We start from the raw sequence: 17,171 nt of genomic DNA, 5'->3' as shown, positions 1-17,171 counted from the left end.
CCCAGGTAGATAACCTGCAATAAGAAATAACACTGCAGGTGGACCAAATTATTTCACACAGGCTAATGAACAGCCACGGTATGGCACAAATCTTTAAGGCCTCCATTTAGCTTATATGCAACCAACTGCCATTTCTCAAGGGAAATTTCAGACTAAAAATCAGTCCTATGGACCATTCAAAAACTATGAATGTACAGAACATTGATCACTTTCCTTCTGGACTGCGTGTTGACCTTTTTGTGCATTCTCTCTGATTTACTGGTGAAGGTGTAAAAACGGGCAGCAGAAATATTGAAGCAGAAAACTGTCACCATGTCATTTAATCCTCATCAAAAGTCTCAAAGCACTGTGATGTAATTAGCTGAGATGGTGCAGATGATTGTTGTGTGGGTATTGGATTATGACTTTATGGAAGAAGCAAACAGAAGGAAAAGATGAATTAGTAGAAATGTAAGAAGTAAAGCGGCTTACTTACCACGCTTTGTAACCTGAAAGAAAATCCAATAAAAGCAGAAAACAAACCATACAACCCAGTAGTTCAGTAAAGCCATCATTAAATTGGATTTTTTTTTCCAGTATATTAATTTAAATCACTTCTGCAAATGAAGAAAAAAATCGGTGTCCTCCATTATTAATTTAAAGAGAAAAGGCCAACAGCAGTTCACCCATTCACTTCCATGACCCAGCAAAGCTCTGAACAGTGATCAAAGTTATATCCTAACTTGTAGTCCATGCAACCTTTCATGTATTTATTTTTAATGACTATCAAAAATGCTATTATCTTAAAAAGTAATGGGTAAGTGCCAAAACAACAACTTTTTCTGATGTCAGAGAGGGTGGGTTCCATTGCCTTCTGCACTGAGTTTATCCTGGAAGATCAGAACTGAGTTCAGGGGTAGATAGGTCTTTTGCTCTACCATGGTCCAACCAGATCAGCAATATGGGGTCTGTTGATGCAGATGAGTGTTTGATCATACTGATGTCTGTGGCCCTGATCCTCTTAACTCTTTCTTACACAAGGACCAGAGACAACCATTTTGTATTAATTACCTCTTGCTTTCCCTTCTGTCTCTCAGTCTGTCTTTTAACACTTGAACATGATGTGGGATTCCTGTCTGGACTTGACTTAACGTTTGCCAGTGAAGGCCATTAATCCCAGAGACAGGACAGTCTCTCATCTTGTTTTCTCTTCTGCTTGAAGACTCCTCTCCTGCTGCTCCCACTCTCTCCCCTAACCTCACCTCAGAGATAACAGCCTCTCCTTGGGAGCTGTGGGGACTGGCTAGGCCCCCAGAGGGAGACACCCTGACTCCATTTGGCAGGTCAGACACTGTGCAGGTATGAACTTGGCACAGGCACGATCTGATCCACCGACCCTCCCTTTTCTCCTCCTGAGGTCAGCGTGCTTGTTTTGCTTGCAGCTCCTGAGTGACAAAATTAGCATGGCTGTACAGATAAGGTAGAAAATTACTGAGCAATTGAGGACTTTGAAAATCCAGGGGTGAGATGGAGAACCAGGCAAGAAACTCTAGAGCTAGAGCCAGCAGGGCATTGGCAATAGAATTCCACAGCTCTCCTTGGGTTTGTATAAACTTTCTACTTTTATATCCATGGAAGTGACTCACAGCTCCCACAGAACTGGATTTCAGGATGACGAGGCAGAACCTGGCAGACAGCCATCCTGTGCTGCTTCTGTTCTTGCTCAGCACTATTGCTCTCCTCCCACATGGCACTTGCTTTAAAACACTAGAGCTGGTTCCAGGGAAAGTTTGGAAACGTTAACATGAAGGCAAAATTGGAAACATGCCTCTAAAACAAATTTCCTAATTAATTTGATATAGAGGAGACTGTTTCGTAAGTTTTTTGGGTCCCTGGACTCTGCAGAATGCTGAAAGAGTTTTAGGAGTGAGCAGCTGTTAGCTACATTGCTGTATATGTCCTTTGTATAGTCATTCTGGGTGTGTGTATCACACAAGCACTAAGAGCCTTTGATCACTTTATATAGGAAGAGGGGTAGTACTCTTATATCTGTGGGTTTTGTGTTGCTTTTTTTCTTCTTTCCTACAAGAATCAAGAAGATAGAGCAGCTACTTAGAAAACAAAAAGAATGAGCAGCACATAGGATTGAGGTTGTCACCACATTAGGTGTCAGAGAATGCACTCATATGCCTCAAAGGGGAGGTGGCAATTCAAAATTGTGCGTTATTTGACATAGCTGAGCCCAACAAAAAGATATAAAAATACTTGTCCATCTTATGTTTGAGGGAGTAGAAGGACCTAATTCTTGTTTTTAACTGCTAAAAGGTCTCTGCTTGTTGTATTTGGTGCATATGTCGCATTTATTCTGGCATTTTTTCAGATTTCGTATCTTATAGAATACAAACCTCAACATGTCCTTATTTTAACTCATCTATATTTTAATTTTTATCAGGGTCTGAAAGGTACTAAGGGATCTGTCAAACAAAGGTCAGGATTTGTTGTTAGCTTAAAATCTGTTACTTACCTTCACGACAGAAGCATGTTTCTGGTCTCTATCGGGGCTCACAGGCACCATGGCAATACAGAAAAATAATAACTGCATCAAGTGCCAAATGGCACAAGTGCAAAAATAGTTTGTACCAGCTGAGCAGCACTTCTCCCTTGCTTTGCAAGGAATTTTTTTTTTAAAGAAAAAAAAGAAAAATAAAAGGAAAAAAAAAAAGTGATAGAAACATCCATGTTATTAAGAGGAAGTTTTTCACTCAGAGAGTGGTGACACACACTGGAACAGGTTGCCCAAGGAGGCTGTGGATGCCCCATCCCTGGAGGCATTCAAGGCCAGGCTGGATGTGGCTCTGGGCAGCCTGGTCTGGTGGTTGGTGACCCTGCACATAGCAGGGGGTTGAAACTGCATGGTCACTGTGGTCCTTTTCAACCCAGGCCATTCTATGATTCTATACTTTGGTTAAAAAATATTTAAAAAATAATAATTAAAAAATAGAACAAATGTGTTTTAGAAAAGCCTCCAAAATGGCTGATGAGAACTGTTGATACTCCCTGCAGCTGTGCTGCTTTGCTGCTGAGGAGCACAGCTCCCCAGAATGCAGTGGTATGGGTAAGGAAACAACATGAGAGAGAACAGCCTCTGGGCTGGCTGAACCACAGCTCTGGCAAGGTCCTAGTGTCAAAGCCTCCATTCATTCCAGTTGTTTTCCCAAGAAACTAAACATCCATTTCAAGAATCAAATGCCTCAGTGGGGAAGAAAAAAAATTTAAAAAAAAAAAGTTAAAATTCATAAAAAGAGAATAATTTTTAAGGCATTTTTTTAAATAAATTCTAACCTGGATGTAGAGCATATTAGTCCTATATGGATGGTTGGTGATCCCCAGTGTCTGGGCAAAGGAAGTAAGGATCTACATAGTCACAAAATCACAAAAGCAAACACAATTTTTCCTGTATTAGTGCATACTTATCCCACTTCTTTGTTGTGGTAGAGGTTTACCGTATGATACATCCATCAGAAACCCAGATGGCTTAAAGAGAAGGCAGCCAGATGTGCTACATGCACTTTGACAATGTTGCTCATTTACCATTTTATCCAGTGGTTAAATAATCTTTAAATCTTTTACTCTAGGTCCTGAAGACACAGGATTATGTAAGACATCAGTTTTCAATTTTCAAAACAATGCTTTCAATTCTTGTGATAGATAAAGAAAGCCATTAAAGGTAACAACTAGTCCATCCCTTCCCATCAAGCTCCAGCCCTTCCCTGCACCACAAGCTGAAGCACCAGGAGGCCATTAACATAATCCAGAAACAGGCTTTTAATCTCTAGTTTGTTGAAATCTGCCTCATTGTTTACCTTTTTGTTAGCAGTTGGCATTAACAATAATCAATGCTGCCAATGTTTTCCTTCCCAGGAAAGATGTTTCTTCTCTGGAGCTCCATCAAGGCCTGGAGAAACCTTCCCCTGTGGCTCTGCCTCTCATTCCTCACTCATAGGAAGAGCAGCTAAATTGAGCAAAGGAAATCTTATGTCCCTCTCAGGAGCAGAGAGGCTTCCATGCAGGATGGACAGAAAACAAGCAGTCTGGGTGAAGAGCAACGAGAAAAGAATCAAGGAACTCCAAACACCTTTCCTTTTTCTTCTCCATTCCCACAGAAATCTGGCTCAGATGTTGCTGATAAGCTCTCTTCTCCCAGGAAATGCTGATGGCAGACAGTTGATGGCAGAACTCAGAGCAATCTGATGAGCCAGAGAAAAGAAGCTATCAGTACAGCTGGTTTTTCTCAGTAGAGTATATCCTACCTATGGGTTAAAACTCCCAAATGACATTGATACGATAATTGGGGTTAAGGTGGGCTCCATATGGGGCAGATCTCCACTTGCTTCTTATTTTTGTCCTTCCTGCAAGGTGGGGTGTCCAAGAGAGGAATTTCTGGCTGGCCATTTGCAGCAGGATGATTGCTAGCTTCTTTTCACTTCCTGAGCTCCTCAGAAGTGCCAGATCAGATTTGAGGATCTGACCTATTATTTTTTTATTACTGTCCCAAGGATAGAAGAGCACCCTCTTCACTTGTCAGCAACTAACAGGTCACAAGTTGGCCAGTTTACCAAACACGAAAACAATTTGCCAACAGCAAGGATTTAAGCCCTAAAAGGAGAGGACATGCTTTAGTTGGCAACCTCGTCATCACCCTGAACAAAGGAGAGATATAGGGTATCAGGGCTTGCTTTTAAGTTGTCCAGAGTGCTAACTTGTTTCTGATTTCTGGCCATCTGTCTTTTGGATCTTACTTGCCTACTGCTAACAACTGCTTGGTGAGCTAATGCTTCTTAAGAGCTGCTATCAGTCATCCACACCACCCAATGTGGAAATCATATATGAAGTTTCTGATAGCTCAATCCTTATCCAGCTGAATCAGTGGAATTGTGCCTCTGGTAATAAAGGGCAGAAGGTTAAAGCCAAATTATTTTGCTTCCCCTTTTCAGGCCAGGCTTTGGTAATCCTAAACATTCAAATGTGCTGAAAGGGCTCTGATTTATTTCATTTCAAATGATGATAGTGACATAGGGACAAAAATTCCCATTTATGCCTGATAGTATCTTAGTACATTTTCTTCCTTCCTTCATATGGAGAATTCAGAAATGCCAGCAGAAGATTAATAGGGTCTGGAAGCTGTAGGGAGGTTTGGGGGTGTGGATAAAAGGTTTAGGATGGCCAGCAAGGAGCTTCCACCATTGCCCAGGCTGAGTCCCTGCAGCCCTTCTCTTGAACTCTCCCAAACTTGGCAACAATCCTCCACTAAGGAGATGCTTTAAATGGGAAGGGGACTTCTAGGGCATCAAAATTTTGCCTTCAGCTGTGATTCATCTGGGAACAGTGCCCTCCATTTGCCCCTACAGCACACTTCAGAAGAGAGGCTGGGCTTGGCTGCCTGAAGTTCACACAGTTATAACAGGAACACTTTTTATTCTTATTAAGGAAATGAGCTGTGTGGTTATTTAGGGTGTTGGTGGGAAAATTCACCAACCCTGATATGGAGACCTGCAAGTCAGGGAGCTGATTCAACTGCACAAACAGAAGTGACTCACACAGTGTGAGGTGCCAGGGGGTATCCCAGGTAGCCACAACAATACAGTCACCTCTAGCTCCTGTACTACAGAATCACCCATAGATAAACAGAATTGCTGGGGTTGGAAGGGATTTCAAGGACTATCCAAATCCAACCTCCTGACATGGGCAGGGCTGCCCTCCCTCCACCAGCTCAGGTTGCCCAGGGCCCCAGCAAACCTGGCCTTGAGTGCCTCCAGGGGTGGGGCACCCACAGCTTCTTGTCTGACCCATATGAGTGTCTTAGAAACCCCAGGGTATATCCAGCAGCACTAGACAAATCTGTGTGGGCAACAGCCTGGAGCCCTGAGGGCAGAGGTGACTACTTTGGCCTCTTTTTTCAGAGATGCATAGGTTTCTCCAGAGTACTAGTAAGTATCTAAGGGATGTCAGATGAAGAGAAGTTCATTCTTCCCTTCTTTGGTGATGTCCACAGACTTTAGACATAACTTTGTTGTATATTGTATTAAGTGAGACAAATCCCATTTATTCTGTAGCAAAACACAGTGCAGGCAAAATAGACTCCCACCATGTTTTAGAACTTTCTTTTAGGATCAAGTCACGGATCAAAACTGTTTACAAACCTCTATTTATCCTCTTTTTCCATACACCATTTGCTTTCTTTTTTCATGCTTCTCTCTCAATTTTCTCTTTTAATGACTGCCAAAAGGGCAGTTACATACACTCTGCCCTTCACCACAGCAGTCCCTGATGCACTACATTTAGCCCTCAGGTGTGATTTCCAGGAGGTAAGAGAGAATAAGCATTGGTGGGGGCAAGCATATGCTTTGTAGCAATGTGGCGATGCTGAAAAGCAGTATCTGCAGTGTTGATCATATCAAGGCAGTGTTACCAGGAAACATGCACACACGCTCCTCACCCTTGGAGAGGCGGTGGGCGTAACACTCTACATCTCTCTCACTCACACATGAAGGACGAGCAGCCTAACAAGGTCACATTTCTTAGAGGCACGCATATTTCCATCTGCTCGGGCTGGTGGCGAGCAAAGTGCCTGGCATGCTGCGAGGCACTCTAATAAGGAATTGTTTAGGAGGGAGCAGCTAGGCAAAACTGAGGAGGTGAGTGGTGGTTACACACTGCACAGTTGGATAGTCAGAAACACATTAAATCAAAACGTCACATATTTACCAAGCAAACCAGAAAAGGCCTCTTTCAATTTTCAAGATTTTAGGCTGCAGAACTGCTTGTACTTACTGCTGAGACTTATCAAGACTTGGAAAAACTTGACTTTATGAACACAATTCCATCTGGTGAGCCTCAAATAGGAGAACCACAGAAATACAATGATGGTTTGGGCTAAGGCTTGAATTTCTTTCATGGTGACCAAAGATAGAGAAGACCTCTTTGATGAAAAATGGACACTGTTTTTGAGGTGAGAAGGCGTAGTCTAAGAAAATTTAACTGTAACTACTTTTTTACTCTAAATCCATTTCAGATGAAAGCTTTAGTTCCACTTGTTTCACATCCTAGACTCAAGGATCTTCAGAGTACCACTGATTCAAAATCTATTATCCTGTAAGATCTGATTTCTTGAATTTACCATGATACTGGAAATGAAGATGTTCATTAGGTTCAATGTTGAAAACATTTTCTTAACTAAAAAATTTTGTCTACATCAAATAACTTTTAGACATAGACGAGGTAAAGTGGATTGCAAAGGTATAAAGAATAATAGTGTGTATAAATCATGACATTGTCTTTTGAAGTTTTTCTTTTTTGGCTTCTAGAAACATCGGGTAACTAATATGAAAAGGATATGAGAGTAGATAATGAGGAATATAAATGTGAAACTTAATCAAATGATTAATTTTCTTTTTGGGTGTCATTAGGATATATTTTGTGATATTTGGTTAGAAGTAGATCTGACTGCATCCTCTTTCAGAATAACAAAGTTTTAAGGAAATGACATTGTTCTCAGTTACTTCCTGAGAAGTGCAGCTCTTGTTTTAATACATACTGACATTTTCAATCAACAGTTATTTTTTATCCATATAAAGCTTTCTTCAAGATTTGTGGATTTGGAATGTTCCAAGAATGCATCTATCAAAAAGACACGCTGAACTCAACTAAATTTTGTTGAGACTGCTCTCTGAACTTTAGACTGCAGGAGATGTTTCTGCTTCTGGGGCCGGGATTCCTTCCTCCCTGCCTGCCTTTGACGTTGGTGAGAATTGACAAGGAATGGCATGGTCCAAAAGACAAGCTGGATCCTTAGACATGAAAGTAATGATTGGTGGTGCCAGAAGAGAGCCCACCAACACTACATCAGAGAGCCTGAGAAAGCTACATCCCCTGCGAGGTCTGACTAATTGTCTATCTGCATGGCTGGACACAAGCCATAGATAGACTATATAATGATGTAGTTCCTCCAAAAATGACTCAGCCATCCTCCAGCCCCTGGGTTGGATGGGCACTTATCATAGAATTGTAGAATCATAGGATTATATGATCATATAATCATTAAGGTTGGAAAAGACCTTAAGATCATCTAGACCAACTGTCCAACTCATGCAATAGCAGAGGTTAGAATGAGACCAGGCTGGTAAGCATGTCTAGGCAGTGCTGAGTGCTGTCATATGTGGCAATATCTATCATCATAGGCACCTCTGAGCTTGGGAACTGGAGACAGTGGGCAAGGATCGGTCCAGAATTCTGAGTGCCAACTTGGGTACCTGTGCATGTCCAATGAGTTCCCACAGCCTGGGGAATGCAGCAGGAAGGCTGAGGAGCAGTGACTGTGGGGAAGCCCCATACCAGACAAAAATACGCGTTTTGTTCAGAGCCATCAATATCGGCCAACACTGACTCCAATAAAGCACTGTATCATTCTACCAAGAATTTTCCTGGAAATCTTTTTCATACTCCCAGATGAGCTTATAGATAGCATGAGTTGCCGTCACTGGTGTAGACTGACAGTATGCAGTTCACTCTAAGTTGGACATGGCATAAAATTTCAGCCGTGCCAGAAGCAAGATGACAATGTCTAAAATTAGGAGCAAATACAGCCAGAAAAGAACTACCTAACTCATTTTCTGCTGATGCTAACATATAAACATGCAGTAAGAATATGCCTGGGGATGGCTCTTAAAGCCGGTGTTGGTCTTTTACTGAGCTTAATTAACAGATAATAACAGACACATGCCAGTGGATAACCACAGAGTGCCTTAATCAACATTGAAGCTTCACACAGTTCCTCATGGTGTATTTGACTCACATGAAGAGAACTATCAGCAGCAATTCATCACCTCTGAAGAGGGCTCGATAAGCACGAGAGAGCTTTCTCAGAAACTCCACTCCTGGGGAAGGACAGCAAAGTTTGGCTCTGCAGGAGCAACTCTGAGGTCAGCAGCAGCAGTCAGGACGGTACTGCAGTGGCTGGAGACCCCCAGGTTGTGGGGTGCTTTGAATGGGAATTCAGCATTCTGGACTTTTTTTTTCCCCCACATTTTGCAGGCGAAGACCTGGATTTCTGATTCTCTGGAAGGCTTCAAAAAACCCAATCTCAGGAAAAAATAATGTCTGGCTACTCAGAAATCTTCATGGCAGCTAGAAAGACAGTCTACTCCTGAGGCAGTAGGTTTCCCTGGACTGAACTCATCAGGAGGGGAAAGGGGTAAAAAGTCCCTGGTGCTAGAAGTCCTGAATGGCAGATTCTGATCTTCATGAAGCCATTTTACCATTTAATAGCAGCCCTATACTTCTGTGTTGTACAAAAACATGAGATATTGAAGGTGCCAATATGGAGCATTAACATCCTTTAACTTGCTAACAGGATGTGAACGCGAGTTCATTAACAGGTCTCATAAAAAGCCTTTATTTTATGCAGAGCATGGGACTATGCTGATAGAATCTATGCTAACTAGAATCTTTTTAAAAGCAATGGCCACATTTATTTTTAAATAAATATTTTTAATTACTGTAGCACTACAGAGCCAGTGAGGGTCATGACTCAATTGTGTGAGGTGCTGTACAAAAACAACACAAAAAGGATTGCTTGCAGTCCCACTGCACAGTTAAGTGCCACCCCACTCTACATTTAAGCTGGGGATAACCATCCCTCTGCAGTAATCCTGTGTTGTGCATGCCTTCAAAAACATGTCCTGTTATTTACCTCAGTTACAATTATGAGGGAATGACTTCAGAGGAGAAACTCCTACAATTCTCCTTGGTGTGAGATGTTCTCCTTCCATACACACTGCCTAGGCCTCTCTAGAAGTACAGATCAATACTTCATCCGAACATTATATACTGACCAATGGTCTATTCATCTGAACAAGGACTCTCCCAGGCTGTGATCAAAATACAGATGAAAATGTGCTCAAAATGTGCTCCCCATGCAGATGATATTCCCAATATTTTGCTCTCCTTACTAATGAGATGAAATGCTTCCTGTTATTTGAATCTCTCAGGCAGACTTCATGTCATCTTATCATGTGAAATAAGGATCAAATGCAGCAGGAGACTTCTGTTGAGCTTCTGCTCCCAATTCTCTTGTACTGCTACCACTGTTCGTGAGGGCTACACACTGAACCAGCTGGAGAACTGGTTGAGTTATATTCTTTTTTCTTCTTTCGTAAGAGTATTTTTTGGGGGTGGTTTGGTTCTCCCACTTCAGACTCACATAAAACTGTAGCAGGCCCACCAATCCAGCTGTGCTCAGGGTTGTGGTAGCAGGAGTGAACACTAAGGGAAATAGCAGGGAAAAGAAAGGATTGAGGTTTTCTGAATTTATTACTTGTGTATGTTGTTTAGTGAAGTGAAGGGAACCTGTGAATGAGCAATGGATAAGATAGATTCAACCTGACAGCTTTGTTCAAGGCCACAAGTAGCATGCTGCAAACCCTTCCTATGGAGGTATCCCATGGAAGGACCTGCTATAGTGCAGTTTACAAATCCTTTATGTGCCCTGGTATACTTCTCAGGTTTCCTTGCACTCTTGCTCCTGGTCACATGCGTGTAGCTTTAACTTCAGTTCTGAAGTGCTGAAGAGCTGTAACAGGCGTTTCTGTGACATATATATGTGTCTGGAAGCCTGGGCTGCAAAGTTGCTTATTTATAGGTTGCTTGACATGCCCAGCTCCTATTTCTGAAGCAGGCTCTTAGATTTGTAATCATTGTGACCCATATACATCTCATGCTCCTTAGGTTTTCTGATCTCTTGTGCTGTCTCTGCATAGAAGATATAAGGTAGAACCAAAATGAGTTTTTGCAGCAGCAGTGAGCCATGAACAGAGGGTTAGCTATTGTTAGTGACAGATTTGCAAGGCCACATCTAGATGTCTGACCCTAACAGCAGACCTGAGCCCTTGAAAATAGGGGGGCTCTGCAAGCAGAAGCAGAGCTGTACTGGGCAAGTGTGTTGAACAAGGAGATGTATGTAAGGCAGACCCTGAGAAGGGACTTTGGGGTATTTTGTGGATGACCCTTTTGGACTGAAATTCTAAAATTCCCACCTGGATCTACCCAAATCATGCCCACAACAGGTGAAGGCAGGGCATGGGGACAAAGTCAGAAACTAACAGTTTTTGGAGAGGGCACTAAGGGTTTTGGAGAGTGCACCTCAAGTGATACAGGTCATATTCTCTTCATATGAACACTATATCTCCAGGTCAAAAGGGATTGAAAAACAACCAAAAACCAACACCAAACCTCCCTCACCTATTCCAGTCTGCTTAGTGGATTTGTCCTTTGAGATAAAGAAAAGAGCAAGAAGAAAATAGCGAGAGCTATTTATAAGAAATCTCACTTAATTCTCCAAATATGGGTTGCTTCATAGCTGAAATTCCCCAAGCAAACCAATGTTTCACTAACAAACAAACAAATGGAGAACATCAGTCTTCCTGAAAGCATGTGGGTGAAAATCCTACTGCCTCTTCTCTCTCCTTGTAGCATGCTGGACAGCATTTGCGTGAAAGCTCACCTAGCCATGATGCTTGTTCACACTGTGGGAACGCAAAGGAGCTACCAAGGAGAAGGGTTCAGCCAGTTCCCTGCGCAATGACTGTGCCAAAACCTCAGCAGTTCCCCACAGTTCCATGTTTTGGACCTCCCCCACCAAACTTGTATCTGAGAGTTCTCATCAGATAACTCAGATAGAGTGAGAATTCAAATTGTGCAGGGAAGAAGTTTCCTGATTTCCCTGGAACAGATCACTGAACACATGATTATGACCCCTGGTTCAGGAAAACATTCAAACTATTGTCCATACTATCCAAGATAAGTCATTAGCACCTTCACTTCCCAGAACTGAGCACAGGTGTTTTCCTCAGGATGTGGACTCAAAATCCAAGGCTTGGAGCTTACCTTAGAGGTAGGGTGTGGGATGGACATGTGCTCAGGTACTGGGAATTTTTCTTCCCTCTCCTTCACTCATCTGGGCCAATTCCTGGCACCTCTTACCCACCTTAGTGAAGAAAGAGGTAAGTCTAACGTTGGAGAGATGTTGGAGAAGATGATAGACTCATGATATAGAAGATGATAGATCATGAGATAGACTCAGTGGTCTCCATGGGGAAGTATCTATCCCCATGGCAGCCTGCCCATTTGAAAGCTACATTGCTGGTTTATCAAAACCCCATTGCACACAGCTGCACAACATGAAGCCTACTCATAGATGAAGAAAGATGAGGTGAAGAACAGTGAGACACTCATGGAGGTTGGTGGACAGTACGATGGGCCTGATCTCCATACAGACTCAGCCTCAAGGTCTGTGCTTCTCAGCTGCAAGGCCTCATCCTTCCCCCGAGATTTGGCTGAGACCTTCCCTACATTAGAGGCCAGAAGAGAAGCTATGGGCCTCCAAAGGGCACCTATGTAGATCTGAATGAGTGGTTTCCTGGGGAACAAGGTCACCACCATCTGCAAGGACAGCAGTGACACAGAAGCAGTGGGAGACTATCCTACAGAGAGGCTGTAGCAGCATTTGCCTCTTAAATACCTATTAATTCATCCTTAAAGGCTCAAACCAGGCAAGCTTGTGATATACAAGGACTCATCCCAGCAGCTCAGGTAAACTATGTGCATATAACCTTTACTTTTAGTGTCTTATTTTAAGAGTGTATTGACTTAGCATGATAAATCACATATTTTAATGTTATAAAGTGAATTTTCAGGCATTAGAATACAGTCTTGATTACTGTTCTGCTTCAATTCTTCAAATTAAGAGTGGGCTATTAAAGGCCATACCAACATTCACAAATAAAATCCATTTTAGCTGGACGGATATTTAAACATAAAGGTCCTGATTCTCCTTTATATAAGGATCCTGAAGTGATAGGAAAAAAAAACAACCCAACATTTAAATCCACTTCAAGACGTAAACATTTTAATTAAGAGTAGTTCTTATAACATGACCAATCCAATCTAATCTTGCAAAAGATGGTTTAGTGGATTTAGTAAAAAATATATGAGATAAAGTGAATATAGTTTGCCAGTTCTTAAAATGCAGTTCATAATTCCAATTCAAGCACTCATCCGTAAGAGCTGCTTTCCATTTCAGTGAACTTCCTGCTACAGAGAGGAAATAAATGATTCCTCCACATGGCTGAGCATCAGGTTTCTTTGAGCAGGAGAGGAGGCTTGTAAACGCTCAGTGTTTATGATTGCTTGTCTCCATCAGGCGGATTTCTGACATGCAAATAACCTGCCATCCACTGGCACTCTTTAAGTAGCTCTACTTAAAACCTTCTTCTGCAACCCTGTGTCTGTCCAGCCCATTGTGTGCACTTATTTGCTTCATTTCAGGAGGCTGTGTAATTTCTTTGGTGCTGCACAGCTATTTGAGTAAGAAAATTATGATGGCCAAATAAGAGTTCACTGCTTAACATAGTTGGATTGCAAGAAGTTTGAAGGACAGGGACAGAAAAGCAATGCTGAGATAACTAATTGCCCCCAACGGTGGGAGGTAAGGGGGGGTTATTCTGTGTGTGAAGAGCACAGAGTGACAAAACAGATGAAAAAGGTATCTGTGGATCCTTTTCCCTGGCTGAATACACTTCTGAAGATAACTTGGAAGAGCACTGGGGCAGATTTTGGACTGGATGTTGACTTGGAGCAACTCATGTTCTTCACTAGTTCCTACAGTTAATAGCTGGTGGGTTTTGTCTTGTTTTATTTTAGTGGTGTTCACTGTTTAAACAAGTGAGGATGTTTAAACAAGTGAATTTTAAACAAATGAGGATGTCCTCATACTTGTGGGTCAGCTGGATTGTGCTTGGGGCTCCACATTTTGTGCACGGCGCCTGAGGATCTCGCTCCGATGCAGATTCAGGCTGCAGTGTCTACGTGAACTCAGATAGTACCTTCCCCTTTGTACATCTGACTTTACAGCAAAGGAAATAAAAGCACTGCATTGTGCAACCAGATTTACACCATGAAAATTCCACGTTCCTGTCTGGCAGCTCAGGAATAACCTCAAGCTGAAGCTGGGGGCTACATCTGTATTTGAAATATTTCAGGGCTACACTGCTTCTAATTCTCAATCAGCAGAGAGAGGCTCTGCATGTAGCTTTCCACATGTGGCAGTCCTGCCTGTTGGGCCTCTCTTATAAAGTCACCCCCTCTCAGAACCACAGGATGATTGAGGCTGCTGGGGCCCTCTGGATCCTCCTACTCCAACTCCTGCTCCAGTGGGGCCACCCAGAGCAGGGTGCCCAGGCCCATGGCCTGGTGGTTCATGGAGGTCTCCCTGTTCTCCATGGCCATGCTATTGCTGTTGTGCCAGATCTAGCACAGATCCAAGTGGAAAAAAAAAATAAAAAGAAAGAAAAAAAAAAAAGAAAAATAGAAAAAAGAAAACATGGCAGAATCAATGAGAACAAAAAAAAGGTCAGTTTCTCCCAGGGTGACACTGGGGTCCATGGAGGATCTAGGGTTAAACAAGACCTACACTGGGAGCAAAGGATGCAACTCCTTGGGTTGACCAGGTCAGAGCAACACAAGAAGCAGTACTTCTGGCATGTCACTATTCATCCATGCAAAAAAACCTGAGTTCAGTTAATATTACAAAGCAGCCAGTATTACCTCACTTTTCTGAAAGGCAATCCAGTCATGGCAGTGCTACACAGCTGAACACGGGGCTCCCATAAATAATTAGTATTGAAAACCTTCGCTTTGCCTTTTATCTTTGTCACGGTGACTGGAATGCAACCCACTACCATCTGCGATTACACTTCACGCGTCACTAAAACCACAAGGTATGCTTTTTACACCACTGATGTCCACCTCTCCGCCCAGCAGCTCTGCTCATAAATCTCACTTTTTTTCCAAAGATGCTAAGACCCACTGGCAACATCTGAAGACCTGCCAAGCATTTGCCTGAAATATTAATATATTGTTGAAAACAGAAGTCCTTGACAAAAGACATATCTGACGTTTCCAAGGAGTGTCTGGTGAGTTACAGTATCTGGAACGTGTCTGTTGTGAGCATGATGGAAGAAGTGGTTCAGAATAATCTTTTGCAGCAGGAAGCAGTTTTTGCAAGGACCTTGCTTCACTGAAAGGAAGCTGCTGATAGAATCTGTCCTTAAATAGGTGTTATGTTTATTGCCATTGTATTGATTGTAATAACATCAATCTGAGCTACCACATCCAAGCAAGATGTGGTGTATTTAAGCAAGATGTGCAAAGCAAGTTGCCTGCAACAGGCTGATGGCCCCCTGGCTTTATCTGCTCTTTTACAACGCTGTGTGCTGCATGATCCGTAGCACTGACTGCATAATAAAAGCAAAACAAAAAGAAACAAACAGCTGTACATATTTTTAAGATCCACTGCAAGCTCTGTTTAAGCTATGAAAACAAGTACAGCCCAAACAGTGAAATAAAAATAGTGACAAAAATAATCCCAATCAGACAACCCAAACCAACAGCCTCTTCTTGGGCACGCAGCAGTGATCCTAACCAAGGCCAGGGACACTGCTTAGGACAATGGCTTCCTGTGGAGAAAGAGCCCATTCCCCAAGGGATCCTCGCTCACCTCAGTACACCTGCAGGCTGAAAAAGTATTTTTATTCTAAAGATTCTTTTGGTACCCAAAATGTACTTATTGAAGTGCTGCCTTTCCCTCAATCACACAGCTGACCCCAGAGGGCTCATGAGTTCTTATCGATGGGCTTGAATAAAAAGACAGAAACACTTCAGGTAGACTGATGAGTATTGCATGGGTGCTATAGGTGTTTAAGAACAAGCTGGCAATTTGTCAGAACATCTGTCAGAACTGAGATGTCAGGAGCTGATCTTGCCTGGGGGTGAAGGACTCAGTCCTGTGGCTCTTCAGTACCACTGAGTCCCATGGGCAAGATGAGGAAGGCTGGAACAAGCCATAGAGATGACAAAATTCTCAGAAAGACATAACATCCTGGAAAAAAAGTTAATGATAGCAAGCTTTGGGAAAATGCAAAGAATATCAGAAATTTAAATCTTGAAACTTGCCTGGGGCATCATTTTTAGAAAAATTAAGATACTACAAAAAGCACTGGCTTCATGAGGGGGTTTCCTTACAGCTCTGTGATATTTATTTTCACTATAAAATGATGCTGAGAACAGTGGCATGTATTTTTTGCTAAATGAGTCAGCATCTTTGTGAAAAAGCCCAGTAATAGGCTTTGGTAAACCTCAATCAGAGAAGTGATAGACAAAAATAGAATCATAGAATGGCTTAGGTTGGAAAGGACCTTAAAGATCATCTCGTCCCAAAATCCTGCTGTAAGCAGGGTTGCCAACCTCAGGGCTCTGGGTGAAGCTGTACAGTTAAGGACCAGGAGAAGGACCACTCCTGTGACATGCAGCTCTACTGGTAAATGATAATTTAATTGCTAGGAGAGAGCCTGACTCATTCTCCTCTCTGCTGATTGGCACCTCCTTAGAAAGGAAAAGCCATTGTGGCACTGGAGGAAGCTGCTCATGGGCTGGGGGAACAGGGAAAAAGAAATAAATACTTAAATAAATACATAGCAGTAACACACAACACTACTAGGACATGTCTAGTTTCACCCTGAGGATAAGGCAGAATGCTCACACTTTTCACCACCTTGCATTCAAATCCTGATTCGGAGACCTTGAAAACTTTTCTCACTGAACTTTGTGGAGTTTGGATCACACCTTCAATCTACACAGCAGCCTGGAAGGGGGAAAAGTTACACAGACTTTTCCTCCTGAAAAGATCCAGGAAAATAGCTCAGGCAGAGAGAAGGACATTGTATTGTTGTGTGGGAGATTTTTAACACATTTTTGTTTTGTTTTGTTTTTCCACAGCAGCTCATGCCTGGATTATTTTTAATGTTACATTCTTCTCCTGGTTGTGATTTCCAAGAAGAACAGCCTGCAGACTGTTGGACCCACAGATCATTAACGCAGCAGCAGGATCTTCTGTAGACCAGTGCAGCTCATAGCCCAGCTGGCAGCCATGCTCCCAGCAGGATGGAGAATGGAGGGGTCATCAGGGAAGGAAAGTACAGAGCCCTGTTCAAGGTCTTTGCTGAACAAATGCTGCCATTCATGGTTGAAGAAGTTTGATAGCAGAGGTTGCAAACTCCACATGGCCCATGGACTATCCCAGT

The 17,171-nt window shown here is 42.5% G+C and overlaps 1 long non-coding RNA gene across 1 annotated transcript in view; it reads left to right on the top strand.

Annotated features, from left to right (window-relative positions):
• LOC149920057 (uncharacterized) overlaps positions 1-15,476 on the top strand; it is a 50,187-nt gene extending 34,711 nt beyond the window's left edge. Inside the window, exon 3 of the long non-coding RNA XR_016464379.1 lies at positions 14,886-15,476. This is a non-coding gene — a long non-coding RNA (uncharacterized LOC149920057). The remainder of the gene's footprint in view (positions 1-14,885) is intronic.
• Positions 15,477-17,171: the final 1,695 nt, after the last annotated feature.

This window comes from Phasianus colchicus, chromosome 1, assembly GCF_987193195.1.
Source record: "Phasianus colchicus chromosome 1, bPhaCol1.hap1.1, whole genome shotgun sequence".
NCBI lineage: Eukaryota > Metazoa > Chordata > Aves > Galliformes > Phasianidae > Phasianus > Phasianus colchicus.
The sequence above is the reverse complement of the archived record's forward strand: the minus strand, read 5'-3'. Positions and strand labels throughout refer to the sequence as shown.